Source organism: Plecotus auritus (assembly GCF_963455305.1).
Source record: "Plecotus auritus genome assembly, chromosome: 10".
NCBI lineage: Eukaryota > Metazoa > Chordata > Mammalia > Chiroptera > Vespertilionidae > Plecotus > Plecotus auritus.
The window spans coordinates 36,676,947-36,697,245 of record NC_137785.1 but is presented as its reverse complement, the minus strand read 5'-3'; the positions used below and the strand labels follow the sequence as shown (position 1 = coordinate 36,697,245).

The 20,299-nt window shown below is 43.6% G+C and overlaps 2 long non-coding RNA genes across 2 annotated transcripts in view; both read left to right on the top strand.

The window, feature by feature from the left end:
• LOC308236198 overlaps positions 1 to 18,044 on the top strand; it is a 27,286-nt gene extending 9,242 nt beyond the window's left edge. Inside the window, exon 3 of the long non-coding RNA XR_013959247.1 lies at positions 18,008 to 18,044. This is a non-coding gene — a long non-coding RNA (uncharacterized lncRNA). The remainder of the gene's footprint in view (positions 1 to 18,007) is intronic.
• On the top strand, positions 18,044 to 20,299 carry LOC308236197. Its single transcript, XR_013959246.1, has 3 exons — positions 18,044 to 18,181; positions 19,101 to 19,177; positions 20,163 to 20,299. It is a non-coding gene; the product is annotated as an uncharacterized lncRNA (long non-coding RNA).

The following is a 20,299-nucleotide window of genomic DNA, read 5'->3' as shown; positions in this document are numbered from 1 at the left end:
TGTGGGAGAAAATTTAAAAAAGAAAAAAAATGTCATGTGTTTGAGTTTAAGAGCAAAAACCTTTTAGGAATCATTTTATTTAAAAATTCTACAGAGGCAAGAAGAGTGTAGAGGTTTGTTGTCTGTACACACTATAACAGAGTGCTGGAAGGTGAAAGTGCTGGAATGTACTTTGAAGGAGTGCTTGTAAGCTTCCTTTTGAGTCACATCCACTGAGGGGATTTTCTACCATGAATTTTCATAATTATCATTGTAAATGTGACTTGTGTAATTTGTCTAAATGGTGTCTTACAAGCACTGGGAACAACAGTTATAGAAAAGGATTTTGTATATGTAGAGGAATCTTTGGTGTTGGGAGAATCTTTGTCTTCTGCTATGATGTCAGTGACTATTGGGACAGTGAATTTAGGGTAAGGCAACTAACTGTGAATGCACCCACTTTGAGACATTTTGTGGTTTTAAATCTGGCTAGCATGTGCTTTAATGATAACTGCCAATATCTACCTGACGCCTTTTTCATGCCAGGCCTGTTCCAAGCCCTTTCCATGGATTAATTCAGTAATCCTCATACAGGCTTTAGGAGGCAGCTACTATTCCTTTCCCAGTGTTTCGTGAGAGGCATTTAGAGCTTAAACCAAACGCTTCAGGTTCCATAGCTAGTAAGTGGCAGTCCTAGGACTAGAATCCAAGAGTCTTGGTTGGTTCCATTGTCTGTGCCTTTAACCGCCTTCCTCCTGGATGCCATTCTTAAAGGAGATGTTCACAGTTCTGATATTGCAGTTTCTTCTTTGGGGAAGAAGAGCTTACTTCTCCAGCTGCTAAAAATCTCTTTTCAACATCCCCAATTATTTGTAAAGAAAAACACTTTTAACTATTTTTTTAGGGAAAATTTCAAAACCACACAAAAGCATAGAGAAGTCTAATGAAAGCCTATGTCCCCATCACCCAGCTTTGACAATTACCAGCATATGGCAATTCTTGTTCCATTTATATCCTGCACACTTTTTCTCCTCTGCTCAATTATTTTAATGCAAATTCACATATGTTTTATTAAAAGACATTTTCTTTAGAGAAAAGGAAACCTACAATTCCTTGCCCCAAGTCCTCCCTGTGCTGGCCAATTGACCGCCTTCCCTCTCCTCATTTTCTAAATGCAGACAGATCTGTGTGATACTATCACCTGGCTCTGTCCCTGGCTTGTTTCCGGGAACCCTATCCTACAGGCGTTTATCCCCGTTGCTCTGAAGCCTGAAAATGATCCTTCTCAGTGACCATGGACAGGCTGGTGTTGCTTGGCAGGCTCCTCCCCTGTAGTAGGACATTTAATCTGCTCATGGCTTTTTGCCCTAATCATGTTCTCTTTATGTATTTGGGTTATTTTCGGATGCCCCCTCCACTCAAAACCAGGTCAGGCCACCTGTAATACTCCTCACACACTTTACATTATGTTTATGATGGTCAGAATGCAATAGGGATTTGGATACTTATCTATATTAATTGCCTGAGAGCTCCATGAGGGTAGGTATCAGGTCTGTCTTCATGCCTCCTGTGTCCCCAGCATCACCCAGTGCAGGGCCTGGCACTCACTAGGTGCTCAGTAACAGTGATGAATGAATGAGTGATTGCCAAGGTCAATAGCTGAGCTTTTGTCATGAGGGAAATAGGAAGCCACAGAATGTTTTAGGCAGAACTGAACCCATTTTTTTTTTTTCAAACTAATGTGCATACAAATTCCCTGGGGTCTTGCTAAACTGCAGATTGTGAGTCAGTGGGTCTGAGGAGCGGCCTGAGATTCTGCATTTCTAATAAGCTCCGAAGTCATGCCAGTGTTTGGAGCAGCAAGGGTCTTGCTGTGCTGTTCATTAGTCCAGCAACCAGTCACATGTGGTTGAGCACTTGAAATGTGGCTAGTGTGAATTGAGATGTACTTCAAGTGTGACATACCCATCGGATTTCAAAGACTACTACAAAAAAGAATGTAAAATATCTCAATTTTTATATTGATCACATGTTAATATGGTAATATTTTGGATATATCGAATTAAATAAAACATTATTAAAATTAACGTGTGTGTTTTTTTCATGTGCCTACTAGAAAATTCAAAATTACATTGGTGGCCCTCTTATTTCTATTGGCTAGTGCTGGTCTAGAGCACTCCAGACTCCTTTTTACCTCCGAGCATTTGCACATACTTTTCCCTCTTTTTGGAGTACCCCTCTTTCTCACAACTTCCTCCTCACAAATAATTTCACACCTCTTTCAGGTCCCAATTAAGATGTCTTGTTCTCCAGGAAGCCCTCCTTGATCCCCCAGGGTGTGTCAAGTGTTTGTTCTGGGCTTCCAACAGTCTTTGGGTTTCCCTCTTCTCAGCCCTGACCATCTGTGGTGTCAGCATCTGTATGTCTGTCTCTCTCTCTTTAGATGGATAAATCCATGAGGATGGGGACAAAGTCTGTTTTGGTCATCACTATCACTAGAACTTGGCACAGAGTCAGTGTTTGCTAACTGAATTAAGAAATGATGAGGAAGATGTGGGTCCTACACATTTTACAGCTCTTGACATGGACTGTGAAGCCAGCCTCACCTCTAGGCTTGTTTTGATGAGTCCCAGACACCATTGTAGCATTTGAAACTGCTTTAACTGTTTTACTGGGTGTGCAGCAGGCATGTTGTGGATCTTACCAGTCTCTGAGTGCAGTTACTCTTCTGCCTCTGTCCCTGAGCTACCCTCTCTTGGCATTTGTCTTCTGCCAATGGCACATTTCTGAAGGGGATTTTTTTTTTTTTTTATAATTTATATCATCTGTTGTTAGTCCAACACAGATGTTGATATTATTCCCATTCTGCGATTTCCCTTTTTCAGAAGACTCCATATAGGATGATACTCTTTATAAAGCTCAAAACCAAGCACAAGCAAACATTGTTTAGGGATGCAAACATATGTGATAAAATTATACCTTAAAATACCAACGGGTAAGGGAACCTTTTGGGATTTATTGATTGTACACTTCAAATGGGTATATTTTATTGCATGTAAATTATAAGCTGAATTAACAGAGTTGGGCCAGAACAAACTTGCTCTGCCTCTGGATATGCTGTTAAGGAGGTAACACTGGGGGCAGAGCCACCATCTGGTGACTCAGCTGTCATGATGAGGATGACAGGGCGGAAAGGAAAAGGACCTAAATTCTTGATGTCACTGAGCCACCTACAGGACTTTGCTTTCTTTGCTATATCTCCAGATCCTAGAACTGTGCCTGACAATTAGTTGGCACTCAATAAGCATATGTATTTTTTTTTAATATATTTTATTGATATTTCACAGAGAGGAAGGGAGAGGGATAGAGAGCTAGAAACATCGATGAGAGAGAAACATCGATCAGCTGCCTCCTGCACACCTCCCACCGAGGATGTGCCCGCAACCAAGGTACATGCCCTTGATCGGAATCGAACCCGGGTCCTTTCAGTCCGCAGGCCGACGCTCTATCCACTGAGCCAAACCGGTTTCGGCAAGCATATGTATTTTTAAGAAAACTTTTATTGAATACTAGAGGCCCAGTGTACAAAATTCATGCATGGGTAGGGTCCTTACGCCTAGCTGGCAATCAGGTCCGATCAGGCCCTTTGGCTGCCAGCTGGGGCCTGCCTTCCCCAGCTGCCAGCTGGGGCCTGCCTTCCCCAGCTGCCAGCTGCCAACCGGGGCCTTACTTCATTCTGTGCCACCCCCTGGTGGTCAGTGCATGTCATAGCGAGTGATTGAACTCCCGGTCAAACTCCCGGGGGGACACTTTTGGCATATTAGCCTCTTATATATATATAGGTAATTTAAAATTATTTCAGTGTTTGAATTTAACAACCCTGGAAAATAATGCATTTCCTTTTTATTCAAGCCCATTTTTTAAATTTAATAAATCTTTATTGTTCAGATTATTACAGTTGTTCCTCTTTTTTCCCCCATAGCTCCCCTTCACCCGGTTCCCACCCCACCCTCTGCCTTTACCGCCCCCCCCCCACTGTCATCATCCATAGGTGTACGATTTTGTACAGTCTCTTCCCACACCCCCACACGCCTTTCCCCCCGAGAATTGTCAGTCCACTCCCTTTCTATGCCCCTGATTCTATTTTATTCACCAGTTTATTCTGTTCATCAGATTTTTAATTCACTTGATTTTTAGATTCACTTGTTGATAGATATGTATTTGTTGTTAATAATTTTTATCTTTACCTTTTTCTTCTTTCTCTTCTTAAAGAATACCTTTCAGCATTTCATATAATACTGGTTTGGTGGTGATGAACTCCTTTAGCTTTTCCTTATCTGTGAAGCTCTTTATCTGCCCTTCAATTCTGAATGATAGCTTTGCTGGATAGAGTAATCTTGGTTGTAGGTTCTTGCTATTCATCACTTTGAATATTTCTTGCCACTCCCGTCTGGCCTGCATAGTTTCTGTTGAGAAATCAGCTGACAGTCATATGGGTGCTCCCTTGTAGGTAACTAACTGTTTTTCTCTTGCTGCTTTTAATATTCTCTCTTTGTCTTTTGCTCTTGGCATTTTAATTATGATGTGTCTTGGTGTGGTCCTCTTTGGATTCCTTTTGTTTGGGGTTCGGTGCACTTCCTGGACTTCTTTCACCAGGTGGGGGAAGTTTTCTGTCAATATTTCTTCAAATAGGTTTTCAGTATCTTGCTCTCTCTCTTCTTCTGGCACCCCCATAATTCGGATGTTGATACGCTTGAAGTTGTCCCAGAGGCTCCTTACACTATCTTCATATTTTTGGATTCTTTTTTCTTTTTGCTTTTCCGGCTGAGTGTTTTTTGCTTCTTTGTAATTCAGATCTTTGACTTGATTCTTGTGATCCTCTAGTCTGCTGTTAGATCTCTGTATAATATTTTTTATTTCAGTCAGTGTATGCTTAATTTCTAGTTGGTCCTTTTTCATATCCTCGAGGGTCTCGCTAAATTTATCAGCCTTTTCTAGAAAATTCTTGAAAAACCTTATAACCGTGGTTTTGAACTCTATATCCAGTCGTTTGCTTTACTCCATTTCTTTCATTTGTGATCTGTTTCTTTGTCTCCGCATTTTCGCTGCTTCCCTGCATTGGTAGAGTAGCTTTGTGTGCTAGGTGTCCTGTAGGGCCCAGTGGCTCAGCCTCCCCAGTTACCTGAGGTGGACACCCTTGGTGCACCCCTTTGTGGGCTGTGTGCACAGTCTTGTTGTAGTTAAGTCTTGATTGTTGGTGGTATCACTGGGAGGAATTGACCTGCAGGCCAGTTGGCTGTGAGGATCAGCTGTGTCTACAATGGGAGAACTTCTGTGCTGGGGACACCCTTATGAGACAAGACCTCCAAAAGCCTCTGTGCTCAGCTTGGATGGAGCAGAGTGTCAGGGCGGAGCAGACAGCATTGGTTTCCCATCAGCCCTGCCCTAATAGGCCCCTGTGTCTCAGTGTCCCGTGGTAATCGCTGCAAGCACCTCTGAGAGAAAGCCACCCTTGAGTTCCGCCCGCTGCCAGACAGTTCTGTTTCTCCCCGAATGAGTCTGGGTCCCCAGAGTCTCGCCTGGAACTGGAGTTCAGCGCAGTCAGGAGCTTTTGTCTCCCTCCTGCTTGAGAAAGCCAGCCGCATATTCAGTTGCCCACCCTCTCTGCGCGCGCACCTCGGTACCTCTGCCTTCCACAGTTGCTCTGAGTCTCAGTGTGCTTTTCTCTTTCCTGACAGTCCAGTTTCACCCCATATGAGTCTGGGTCCCCAGAGTCTTGCCCGGAATTGGAGTTCAGCGCAGTCGGGAGCTTTTGTCTCCCTCCCACTTGAGAAAGCCAGCCACGCACTCAGTTGCCAGTCCTCTTCACGTGCGCATCTCAGTACCTCTGCCTCCTGCAGATCCTCTGAGTCTCAGTGTGCTTTTCTCTTTCCTTCTAGTTGTAGAATTTCCACTCAGCCAGCCTTCCTGTGGTTCTGAATGATGTCCGTTTAATCTTTTAGTTGTAGTTTTGAAATTGTTGTGCGAGGCAACAGTTTAGGTGTTTACCTATGCCACCATCTTGATTTCTCTCTCTATTCAAGCCCTTTTGATTTGAGTCCTCTTATGTGCAGCCAAACACATCTTAACTAGTGACCCACATGGTGAGTTACCACTAACTGTTTTAGGGAGAACCCAATATCTGCTAGGCCCTTCTCTGAATCTTCACAACATCCATGTGAGGTGGTTTGAGATCCTCCATTTAATTGAATGACCCTAGATCATCGTGTTTGATCTTGCTATCACACATGCCTCCTGTGTTGAGACACACTTCTGTTTCCACCCATCACCTTCAAGGAATTCCAACATTGCGGTCACATGTAAGATCAAGAGAAAAGTTTTGTAGATTCACCTTAAGAAGCCATTGAAGGCATCCCATGGTGGCTGTTATCTACTGCTACATAATAAGTCACCCGTAATCTTAGTGGCTTAAAACAGCAACTTACTATTTCTTGTGGTTCTATGGGTGATGGGGCTCAGCTGGCAAGTTCTTGCTTAAGGACACTCATGTCATTGCAGTTGGATATCAGCTGGGTCTTCAGTCTGAAGGCCCGACTGGCTTGGTGTCAAGATGGCTTGCTCACATGACTGGCAGTTGGTACTGGCTGTGGCCTTGGGCTTCTCTCAGCATGGTGACTGGGTTTTGAGAGAGGGTGTCCAAGCTTCAGAAGCCCTAGAACGCCACTTTTTCTGCATTCTGTTTGGTCAAGTAAATTGCAAGGCTGACCTAGATTCAAGGAGAGGGCAAGCCAATCATCCCTTGAAGGGAGGAGCAGCATGTGTGCCATTCCAAGTGTCTATTTACATGGACTTTTTACTGTCAGTTATACCTCATCACCAAGAACTGCCTGGCGTCAAGCCCCTTCTTTTCTTGCTTCCCCCTCTCTTCATGGTGCCACCCACTCTCCAGGGCTCTCAGTTGGAACCTTCATCTGGCATCAAGTCTTCGGTTGGAGGGGCCAGAGGTGGCTTACGTTTCATGCCCCTTCACTCTAGCCTGACTTTTCCCAACATCCTTCAGCTTTGAAAAGTTTACCTTTTTATTACGTAAACTTTTTTACTGGAGCATAATACATACTATAAAGTGCAGAAATCTTATGTTTAGGTGAATAAATGTCATATCCAGCTCAGTGACCTGTCACTGAAAACAGCTTATCACTTTTTTTTTGTGGAACTCACAGTCACAGTTATGGTCCAATAATAGGGTTCTGTTTCTCTAAAGGTTTTCAAGACAAATCTTTCAGGTGTAGGAAAAGATAGCCAAGGAACATACATGTATAGCCCACAAACACAGTGTGGTGATGGCCAGAGGGAAGGGGGTGGGGGCTGGATGAAGGTGGGTAAAAGGGGGGAAATAGGGAATATCTGTACTAGTGTCAAGAATAAAAGAAGAAAGTTAATATATAACCACTTTTATATAATCTTTTAAGCATTTCTATTTCTTTTTAATGAATCTTTATTGTTCAGATTATTACAGGTGTTCCTCTTTTTTTCCCCCATAGCTCCCCTCCACCTGATTCCCCACCCACCACATGCCCTTACCCCCCGCCACTGTCTTCATCCATTGGTGTAAGATATTTGTCCAATCTCTTCCCGCATCCCTCACACCCCCTTCCCGCTGAGAATTGTCAGTCCACTCCCTTTCTATGTCCCTGATTCTATTATATTCACCAGTCCATTCTGTTCTTCAGATTTTTTATTCACTTGATTTTTAGATTCACTTGTTGGTAGGTATGTATTTGATGTCATTTTGTTGTTCATAATTTTTATCTTTACCTTTTTCTTTTTCTTCCTCTTCTTAAAGAATGCCCTTCAGCATTTCATGTAATCCTGGTTTGGTGGTGATGAACTCCTTTAGCTTTTTCTTGTCTGTGAAGCTCTTTATCTGACCTTCAACTCTGAATGATAGCTTTGCTGGGTAGAGTAATCTTGGTTGTAGGTTCTTGCTGTTCATCACTTTGAATATTTCTTGCCACTCCCTTCTGGCCTGCATAGTTTCTGCCGAGAAATCAGCTGACAGTCGTATGGGTGCTCCCTTGTAGGTAACTAACCGTTTTTCTCTTGCTGCTTTCAAGAGTCTCTCTTTGTCTTTTGCCCTTGGCATTTTAATTATGATGTGTCTTGGTATGGTCCTCTTTGGATTCCTCTTGTATGGGGTTCTGTGTGCTTCCTGAAACTTGTAAGTCTATTTCTTTCACCAGGTAGGGAAAGTTTTCTGTCATTATTTCTTCTAATAGGTTTTCAATATTTTGCTTTCTCTCTTCTTCTGGCACCCCAAAAATTCGGATGTTGGTACGCTTAAAGTTGTCCCAGAGGCTCCTTACACTATCTTCATATTTTTGGATTCTTTTTCCTTTCTGTTTTTCTGGTTGGGTGTTTTTTGTTTCCTCATATTTCAGATCTTTGGTTTGATTCTTGGGGTACATTGGTCTACAGTTGAGTTTCTGTATATTCTTTATTTTAGACAGTGTATGCTTAATTTCTGACTGGTCCTTTTCTAATTTTTTGGCATTCTAATTAAGATCCTTAAAGGTCTCATTAAGTTCCTCAGCGGTTTTTAGAAGATTCTTGAGTAACCTTATAAATGTGGTTCTGAACTCTATGTCGTCCAGTAGTTTGCTTTCCTCCATTTCTTTTATTCGTGACATGTTTCTTTGTCTCCGCATTTTGCTGCTTCCCTGTGTTGATGGAGTGGCTTTGTGTGGTAGGTGACCTATAGGGGCCAGTAGCTCAGCCTCCCCGATCACCTGAGGTGGACGCCTTTGGTACACCCCTTTGTGGGCTGAGTGCAAAGTCTTGGTGTAGTTAAGCCTTGATTGCTGTTGGTACACTGGGAGGAATTGACCTCCAGGCCAATTGGCTGTGAGGACCCGCTGTGTCTATAATAGAAGAACTGCTGTGCTGGAGGCACGCTTATGGTGCAGGACTTGTTTCAGTGGGGCTTTGGTGCTCACTGAGTCTGCCTCTTGAATGTGTCACTTATGAATGTGAGGAGTTGAAATCTGGTGTCTCACTCTGACCACTAGGTACACTGGCTTCTGGATCTCCAATGGGGTGTAGGTCAGCTACTGTCTGAGGCCACCCAGCAGGCGCTACAGAGAGAACTACAGTTTTCTCCTCTTTGCTTGGGGTTTGGAGGTTTTGGAGCTGTCTGACCTGGGCTGCAAGTTTGCTAGGTTAAGCTGCGCTAGGGCAGGCCATTCATATGCTAAAGCCACTGCTTAGAGCTTGGGTGGGTTTGTAGATTGTGCGGGGCAGGGTCTCAGGGCGTTACTAGACTAGGGCGTGGCAAACAGCGATGGCTGCCAGTAAGCCGGCTCTGCTTCTCCAACTGCGTCCTGCGTCCCGCGCCCCAGCACAGTAAACAGTTATTCTTACGCGCAGCCCTGCAAGCAAGCCACCCTCACTTTCTGACCCCACGGCAGACAGTCCAGCTTTTCCCCGTAGGAGTTTGGGTCCCCCGTGTCTCCCCAGAAACTGGAGTTTGGAGTAATCGGGAGCTTGTCTCCCTTCGGGTTGAAAAAGCAGCGCTCCCAGACACCCGTCACCAGCCCAATTCACGCGCTTCCGTACCTCAGCTTTTCAGCACTTGTGCACCTCTCAATGCTGTTTGCTCTTTCCTTCTAGTTGTAGAACTTCCACTCAGCCAGCTTTCCCGTGGTTCTGGGTGATAGACGTTTTGTCTTTTAGTTGTAGTTTTGAAATTGTTGTGTGAGGCAGCAGTTTAGGTGTTTACCTACGCCGCCATCTTGGATCCTCCTCTCCAAGAACCGCATTTCTATTTTTTGTGCATTTTTATATCGTCCATATTAATACAGTGCAACTCATCAATTACACGCACATCTACATATACTGAAGATGTAACTTATAAAATTACTAAAGGCCCAGTGTACAAATTCATGCACCATTGGGGTCCCTCGGCCTGGTCTGTGGGATCAGGCCAAAACCGGCTCTCTGACATCCCCCAAGGGGTCCCAGGTTGTGAGAGGGCACAGGCCAGGCCAAGGGACTTCACTGGTGCATGATCTGGGCCGAGGAGGGATGCGGGAGGTTGGCCAGCTGGGGTGGGACCGTGGGAGGGCTCTAGGGTGTGTCTGGCTGGTCTCAGTCCTGATTGGCCGGACCCCAGCAGCAAGCTAACCTACTGGTCAGAGCATCTGCCCCCTGGTGGTCAGTGCACATCCTAACGACTGGTCCACTGTCTGCCCCCTGGTGGTCAGTGCATGTTATAGTGAGCAGTTCAGCTGCCTTAGCATATCATTAGTATATTACGCTTTGATTGGTTGAACGGCCTACTGGACACTTAGCATATTAGGTTTTTATTATATAGGACTAGAGGCCCAGTGCACAAATTTGTGCACCTTGAAAGGAACTGTGGGGCCACGAGGCTGCCGGTGTGCACAGGGGCGGGTCTCGGCCCATCCTCTGTGCCCCCACCTGGCCCCTCCTGTTATGCCCCCCCCCCCCCGCCACGGCCCCCGGTCCCCTCTCAGCCAGCAGTCCTGCTCCCGCTGCCACTGCTCCCATGTGCTGACAGCACTGGCCCCGTTTTCACCTGCTGACAGTGCAGAGCGATTGGGACCGGCGCCAGCAGCGGGTGCGAGCAGGGCCAGCGCCGTCAGTGGGTGTGAGCAGCAGCTGCTGCCCCAATCGCCCCTCGGGAGCAGGGGAAGGTGGAGAAGCACTCAGGGGCGATCAGGGCTGGCAGCTGCCACTCGCACCTGCTAACGGCACCAAGCGATCGGGACTGGCAATGGATGCTGGCAGTGGGTGTGAGTAGCAGCTCCGGTGCTGGCTGCGGGTGCAAGCAGGGCCAATGCCGGCAGCCGGTGTGAGTGCCGGGCAGGACCGTGGTGCGCAGGAGCAAAGAATTTTCAGTTATCACCAGTGGCTTGCCCCAATGACAGCAAGCTGCACCCCGCCTTGGTCTGGCACCCCCGCTCACCTGCTCCACCATCCCGCTGCTGCTGACACCTGCCATGTTCCACGCGTGCCCCCTGTTGGTCAGCGCACATCATAGCAACCGGTTCGGTTGTTCCGCCGTTCAGTCTATTTGCATATTAAGGTTTTATATATATAGTATGGTGTATGTGGTCAAAAAGGTTTGAGGACTTCTGATCTGGAGTGGTGGGGGGCTCATAAACAGGACAGTATGCCTTCCCCAAGGTCCTGAGGGAGTGTGGGGTGTAATGAGTGGTTTTCTGGAAGAGAGGATAGTAAAGCTAAGATGTGAAGGAAAAATAAGTCTGGGCCTGCCTGTGCAGAGATCCCAGAAATGACATTGTGGAATGGTTTAAAACATTGTGCAACTGGTTGTAAGCAGCATCCGGATAAAGAAACAGAGCATTAGTAGCCCCAAAGTCCTCTTTATGCCCCCTCCCAGTCATTACCTCCCTGTGGCATATTATAGTTTCCAAAAATGACTGTCTCCCATTCCACATGCTCTTCTTCATGGCACTCTCACATCAAAAGATGGAGTCTGTCCCTGGCTGGTGTGGCTCAGTGATTAGAGTGTTGGCCCACCCAACCAAGAGTCTGGGGTTCGACTTCCATTCAAAGGCATGTACTGGGGTTGAGGGTTTGTTCCCCAACCCCAGTCGGGGTGTGTGTGGAGGCAACCAAGATGTGTTTCTCTCACATCCATGTTTTTCTCTCCTCTCCCCCTCCCCCTCACCCCTCCCTTCTACTCTAAAAATCAATGAAAAAAATATCCTGGAGTGAGGATTAAAAAAAAAAAAAAAAAGATGGGAGTTTGTGACCACTCCTCTTGATCCCGGGCAGTATAGCAAAAGTGACATCCAAAGCTGAGTCACAAAAGACAATATGGCTTCTGCCTGTTTTTCCTGGAAATGCTCACCTTTGGAACTCAGCTGCTGTGCTGTGAGGAAGCCCTGACCATGTGTATAGTTAATGGATGAGCATTTTGGCCAATAGCCAGAATCAACTGCCAGATGTGACTGAGGAAGCCTTCAAGATGATCCCAGCTCCAGCCACCATCTGATCTAACTGCATGAGAAAGTCCAAGAGGAAATCATCTGTCTGAGCTCACCCAAATTCCAGAAACTTGAGTGATAATAGTGTTTAATTATCATTGTTTTATTTATTTATTTAATATATTTTTATTGATTTCAGAGAGGAAGGGAGAGGGAGAGAGAGATCGAAACATCAATGATAAGAAAGAATCCTTGTTCGGCTGCCTCCTGCACGCCCCCCCTACTGGGGATTGAGCCTGCAACCCCGGCATGTGCCCTTCAGTCACCAGGCCAACGCTCTATCCACTAAGCCAAACTGGCTACAACATAGTTATTGTTATATGTCAGTAAATTTAGAGAGGTTTCTTATGCTGCAATAGATACTGGTACACCCCATACTCCAGGGGTAACCACTGTGCTAACTGCTAGCACATTGATTATTTTTGCCTGATTCTTTACTGTATGTAAAGGAGATAATAAAATACATCAACCTCCAGGTTTTTTCTTTTAACATGATTGCTAATCTTGAGCCCATCTTATGCGATTTTAATGAGTGGGTATACGTTTTGGTTTCTGGGGCTCTGTCCTTTGAGGGTGGTGTAGTGAACATGAATTTTATTGGCCTTTCCAACATCTATTCCATTTATTGGTTACAGCATCCCAATCCTCCCCACCCCCCTCCCCTCTCACACACACACACTTTTGGTCTGGTGTTGCTCTGAATCCACCTGCTGACTCTCTAGGCTAGCCCATAACCCAGGCATGACTAATGAGAATCTTCCATCTCACTGACCACAATGATTGTTCAGAAATGATACTGTGACCCAAGGGGCCTGGCCAATGAGAGCCCGGGTGGGCTTATGCTGAGATAGTAAGGAAAGGTAGAATCTAATGTCAAACCTGCTAAGGCGCTACTGTGAGGGGCAAGCTTGCCTGACAGCGAAGACAATACAGAAAGGAAGGCAGAGTTGAGAAATGAAGAGACTAAAAGAATTCCTTCTACCTCCTCAACCCTGGGTCCAGCTGTGCCTGAAGAGAAACTTACCTGTTTCAACAGATGAGCTTACAAATATATCTTTCCCTTAAGTCAGGTTCAGTTGGGTTTTCTGTCATTTGCAGCTAGAAGGTATCTATACACATGGACTTTCTGAAAAAAAACAAACAAAACAGAAAAACCCAGACCCATCAACATTCCCATTTGCTGGACTAACCCATCAACATTCCCATTTGCTGGACTAATTCCTCATGTGGAAAAGACAGTATAACATAGTACAGTGGTTCTCATATGTGGAATCTGGACCAGGAACATCAGCATCACCTGGGGCCTTGTGAGAAATGCAAATTCTTGGACCCCGCTTTAGTGAATCACAAATTCAGAATAGGTTCTAGCAAGTCTGTTTTAAGAAGCGTTGCTGGGCTATGTGCTAAAGTCGGAGCATCACTGCAGCAGATAAAAGCACAAGCTTGAGGTTCACTTTTCATCTCTACCTCTGTCTGGCTCTCTGATTTTAGGTAAGTTGCTTAAATTATCCTGCTTAACATTTCCCATCTGTAAAATGATGTATTTTCTATGATATTTGGACCAATGACTTTAGCAAGGTGAATCACTCAGAATAATGTGTGGCACATAGTCCATGTTCATTAAAGTTAGATCCAGGGTTCCCAACCTTTGTTGGATATTAGAATAACCTTAGAATCACCTCTGGGACCTCCCTGTCTCCCCCCTCCCCCCATTTCTGCTTCTCATGAAAGAAAGCGGGGAATCTGAATTTCTAACAAGTTCCACGGTCAAGCTGATGCTAGTCTAGGGGACCCCACTTTGAGAACCACTGAGTTAGATATTACTACTGCTCTCCAGCTCCCCTTCTAGTGGCTCTGCAGTCACCTCAGGTGCTCTGGAATCACTTTTTCCGCTGACTCAGGCCTCTGCCTTCTCCATTCCCTCCCCTCTGGCATCATCTTTGGTAGATGAATTCTCTATGCTGGTAACTGGAGCTCTGAGCACAGCCTTCCTCAGAGAGTAGCCCCAGCTTCCACCTGTTCAGGGTACCTGATTGATGGTTCCTTCAACCACAACTCTTCAGAACTGCCTCCAGCTTTCTTATATAAGCAGACACTTCCCTCCTTACTTCTGGGAGGCCGCAATTGCCTCATTGTTTCTGATACTAGCTGTCCACTCCAACTCCCATCACTTCACTCACTTCTCCATCACAGACATTTCTGTAATTTGCTAATAAAAATGGCTTTAAATGCAGGGCAAATCAAGCCCCCTCCAACATACTCCTCTGCAACTTGGCCTGCTAGCTCAAACAACAAGGTCAATGTGGCTGGAGCTGACATTGAGACAGAGGATGGCAGGAGATTATGTCAGAGAGATGGTCAGAAGACTGTACAAGACTTTCTATGTCATGAGCAGAGATTGGACTCTATCCTGATAGTGGGGATATTTTAAATCACACACATGTAGCCACCACATCAGTAAGAAATGGATTTGCCAGTCAAACCATTCCTACATTTGTGGGTCCTGGACCATACCCTTCTCTTCCCATTTCTATCTACATATTGAACCCTTTAGGAGTCATCCATGCATATATGTGGACACACTAATTTGCATGTTGGAGCTTGATCCATCTCCCAAAATCATTTATTGTCCACTCCTTGGGCCTACAGGTATGCACACCAGCATGACCTACTTTGGTTATAGGGTGCAAGATTGACTGGGGAGAGACCCACACAGGTAACTGGAAGCAGGTTCAGGAACACTTAAATAGGGGATTCTAGAGAGCTGGGTTCTCTGAGCTTGGTCTAGAACAGCATTGTCCAAGAAGATAGCCATGAATCACAGGTGGCTACTTAAATTTAAATTAATTAAAATAAAAGTTTAAAATATAGTTCCACAGTTACACTATCCACATTTTAAGTGCTCAATAGCCACATTTGGCTACTGTCTATCATATTAGACAGTGCAGAAATAGTACATGTCTATCTAGAACTTTCAAATATTCTATTGGACAGTGCTGGTTATGAAGGAGACGTGGTATGGGTTCAGTAAGGCAGGAAATTATCCTCCCTACACTGGAAAAAAGAAGGCAACAAACAGCTTTCAAAGTAGTCACTATAAATATGTTCAAACAACTAAAAGTAATAATGATTTAAAAATAAAAGAAAGGTATAATAATGACTTGTCAAATTGCAAATATGAAAAAGTTAGGCATAAAATAGAAGCAAATGAAATCTGGAGCTGGAATGTACCATAACTGAAATGAAAAATTCACTAGAGAGGCTCAGTAGTAGATTTGAACTGACAGAAGAAAGAATTAGCACACTTGTCAATAGATATTATGCAATCTAAAGCATGGAAAGGAAATTAATAGACATAAATGAACAGAGCCCCAGAGAAATGCAGGACACCATTAAGAAAAACAACATACATGTGATGGGAATGCCAAAAGGAGAGGAACAAGAAAGAAGCCAAAATATTATTTTAAGAAACAATGGTATTGCCTGGCCGGAGTGGCTCAGTTGGTTGAGTGTTGTCCTGTGCATCGAAAGGTTGCTGTTTCAATTCCTGATCAGGGCCCATACCTGGGTTGCGGGTTCGATCTCTGGTTGGGGCATGTATTGAAGGTAACCCATTGATGTTTCTTTCTCACATCAATGTTTCTCTCTCTCCCTTTTTCTCTCTAAGCATGTCCTCTGGTGAGGATTAAATAAATAAATGTATACAAACATACATATACATTTTGTTGGGCCTATAACATACAGAATTGTTTATAATTACCATTAATAGCACAAAGAAAGTATGTTGGAGCAAAGCTGTATCTAGCTACGGAGATGACTCCAGTGGGTAACTTGAAACTAGAACAAATAAAGAGAACCAGAAGTGATAAGGTTAATATAACAAAAGCTGTAAGTATATATTCTCTTATTTTTTCTGTCAGCCACTTTAAAAGACATAAAATATATAAAGTAATAATTATAACAATGAATTCATGGTAATATTTATAGATTTAATGTGTATAACAATAATACAACAAAATAGGTAAGGTAGTCTCTCTTTATAGGAGCAATTTTTCTGTATTCCCTGGAATTAAGTTAGTATAAATCTGAAGATCATTCTGATTATTTAAGATGTATATGATAAGACCTAAGGAAATAACAAAAAATTAATGAAATAAAATTAGTAAGGAAATTTAAATGCTACTTTGGAAAATATTCACTTAATGTAAAAGAAAGCAGTAAAGGAAAAATAGAAGTGCAAAAAAAGCATGAGACACATAGAAAATAAGTGAAATGATGTAAATCTAAATATATCAATACTAACGTTAAAAGTGAATGGATTAAACAGTCCAATCAAAAGGAAAAGATTGTCAGAAAACAAAAACCCTCAAGATTCAATAATATGCTGTCTACAGGAGACATACCTTACTCATTTTTATCTATAGGAGATATGGGTAGATTGAAAGTGAAAAAGATATATTATGCAAACGGCAGCCACAAGAAAGCTCTAGTAGCTATACTCATATCAGACAAAATAGATTTTAAAGCAAAAAGTGTTACTAAAAGTAACTGGAGACATTTTATAATAGGATCAATTTATCAGAAAGATATAATAATTACAAGCACACATGCACATAACAAAAGGGCCCCAAAATACATGAACCAACTACTGACAGAATTGAAGGGGAAAATACACAATCTACATATATAAAAGGCTAAGTGACTGACAGTCCAACCAACCGGCTGATGCATATGACATGCAATGGCAAGTAGAAATAAACTGATGACTTGCGCATGCACAATATATATAAAGCTCTTGCTGGCGCCAGTCGCACGCATGTGTTTCAATCTGTCATTGTCAGTCGTGAATTTGGTTGTTTTTGTTGACATTCAATGTGAACCACGTCACGATTTATTCATCAACTGTCCCACCGACTGACCAGCCAGTACATATGATGCGCACTGGCAATCCTATATAATAAAAGACTAATATGCTAAGTGTCCGGTCATCCAGTTATCCGTTCAACCAATCAAAGTGTAATATGCTAATGATATGTTAAGGCTACTCAACTGCTCGCTATGACATGCACTGACCACCAGGGGGGCAGACCCTCTGACCAGTAGGTTAGCTTGCTGCTGGGGTCCGGCTGATCGGGACTGAGTGAGACGGGCCGGACATGCCCTGGAGCCCTCCCACGATCCCTCCCTGGCTGGCCAACCTCTTGCGTCCCTCCCGGGCCCTGATCATCACTGGTGGGGTCCCTTGACATGGCCTATGCCCTCTCGCAATCTGGGCTGAGGGACACCCCCCCCCCAGTGCATGAATTTTGTGCACTGGGCCTCTAGTTTAAAAATAAACCTTGACTCGCAGATGCGCGATACATATAAAACTCTCGCTAGTGCCAATCACATGCATGTTTTAACTTTATAATACTATATTATATGTACTATTTTGACATGCAGTTTTTTGCAGTGACGTAATTACTGCATGAATCTTTCTTCTAATTAATTTCCTTTCAATGTGCATGCATTCGTGCACATTGTTCAACAATAATATTTTGGAACTTTCAATAATGGATAGAAAAATTAGGCAGCAGGTCAACAAGGAAGTAGAAGGTTTGAACAACATTATAAACCAAATAGATCTGACAGATATCATTAGAACACCAGAATATACATTCTCAAGAGCATATGGAACATTCTCCAGGGTAAACCATATGCTATGCCATAAAACAAACCTTGATAATTTAAAAGGATAGAGAGTATGCAATATATGTTCTCTGATGACAATGGAATGAATTTAAATAACAGAGTACTTTAGGGAATTCACAGGTATGTGGAAAGTATAATCTATTGGTACTCTCCTCAGTACCAATGGACCAAAGAAGAAATTAAAAAGAGAAATTAGAAAATACTTTGAGAGAAAATAGAAATGAAGACATACTAAAACTTAAGGGATACAGCAAAAGCAGTGCTTAACAGGTAGTAACTGTTTAAGTAACTCTTTGTCTTTCCAGGTGTATCATTGTGGCTCCTGATGGGCAGAACTGGAGGTCTTGGGGAGAGTGGGTTTCCCAGGACTCCTCCCTGAACATTAATGAGAGCAGAATGACTCAGTCCTCAGATACCTCTTCTCAAGAAGCCTGGGGGAAGGTGAACTCTGACTGTGGGGCACTGGATCTCCTGTCTAGGTCAGCACACAGTGACCCCTGCTCCTGCCTCAGGTCTCCTCCCCAAGCCAGTCCTTCCTTTGTCCTAACAACAACAACAGCAACAAAAGGTGAACCAGATCCTGGCTCTCTGGGGAAGGTGGTTGTGGGAATTGGTTTCAGAGAATGGATCACCTGAAGATGGAAGGAACAAAATCAACCTCAGTCCAGACAAAGCTAACAGTAGATACCAATGGACAATGTGTAGATTTCTTTAATTATTTTCTTCAATTACTGTCCCCCAACCTGTGTGCAGGTACTGGCTGTGTCCTCAGTGACTTGTGCATGTTCCTGAAAGAACATGCATGTCCTTGAAAATTCTGATGCATAAATAGCCCACCCACAGGCGTCTCCTTTTCCATTATCATTGCCCTCTCTTTTAACAAATGTTTTTCATTGGAGTGAATTTTTATATTTTTATAGTTTTGTCTTGTCTTTACAGTTTCAGATAGAAAATGATCAGAGGGTGGTACTTCAGAAAGGGCCCTTCCCTTCTGCTAGGTCATCCCTGTTTAGACGCTATACATACCAGTGACCAGGTTAAAGGTTTTACATCTATTAGCTCATCTGTTACTGAGAGCTCCCTCTGAAGTAGGAATTTCTGATAATCCTCCTTCTACTGAGGAGACGAAGACAAGGAGAATTCAAGTAATCGATCTACGGTCTCACTGCTAGTAAGAGGCAAAATTAGAATCCAGGAAGCCTGGTTCTTGAAAGCTTGCTTTCAATGACAATTCTCTCATTTCTTCACGGACACAGAGTCCTGACTGTGATGAGGTGGGAAGAAGGGGGCCCTCAGAGTTTGTCCTTAGATGTTTAACCTGCTTTGCCACTGGGTGTTGTAGGAGGGGAGACCACACCTGGATTTGTCCCTCTCATCCACTCTCTTCTCCCATGGCAGGTCCCATACATAAAACTTTCATCCTTGAACATTGGTTCTTCAGTGACAATCAAAGGGACACCTGCCATGTCTTTCATGTGAGTACTCTGTAGCCTATGGTGGGAAAATGAAGGAGTGAGGTTACTTATTTTTTTTGTTTTATATTTTTTCTTTATTGGTTAAGGTATTACATATGTGTTCTTATCCCCCTACTGCCCCCCCCCAACCCCCCACTCATGCCCTCACCCCCCTGGTGTCTGTATCCATTGGTTAGGCTTATATGCATGCATACAAATCCTTGGTTGACCTCTCCCCCTTATCCCAACCCTCCTAGTTTCCATTGCCCTAGGAGCTGTATCAGTGAAGAAATTGCTTTGGCATATGTCTGAAATTTTGCTGCCTGTGGATTCCTCTAAGAATTTTATGGTTTCCCGTCTTATGGTTAAGTCTTTTATTTATTTTGAGTTTATTTTTATGTATGGTGTAAGTTGGTGGTCTAGTTTCATTTTTTTGCATGTATCTGTCCAATTTTCCCAACACCATTTATTGAAGAGACTGTCTTGAATCCATTGTATGTTCTTGCCTCCTTTGTCAAATATTAATTGAGCATAGTGGTTTGGGTCAATTTCTGGGTTCTCTATTCTATTCCATTGATCTACATGTCTGTTCTTGTGCTAGTACCAGGCAGTTTTGAGAACAGTGGCTTTGTAATACAGCTTGATATCTGGTATTGAGATCCCTCCTACTTTGTTCTTCTTTCTCAGGATTGCTGCAGTTATTTGGAGTCTTTTTTTTTAATTCCAGATGAATTTTTGGAGAGTTTGTTCTAGGTCTGTGAAATATGCCATTGGTATTTTAAGGGGGAGTGCATTGAATCTATATATTGCTTTGGGTAGTATGGACATTTTAATGACATTGATTCTACCAATCCATGAGCACGGTATGTTCTTCCATCTGTTTATGTTTTCCTCTATCTCTTTTTTCAGTATCCTATAGTTTTCCGAGGATAGGTCTTTTACCTCCTTAGTTAAGTTTATTCCTAGGATCTTGTTATTATTATTATTATTTTTGGTGCGTGAGCAGCAGCCCCATGAGCAGCCCACCCCCATCCGAGGAGCAGCAACTCAGGAGCAGCCTGCCCCTGTCTGAGGAGCAGCAGCCTCATGAGCAGCCCACCCTCATCCAAGGAGCAGCAGCTTCCCAAGCAGCCTGCCGCCACC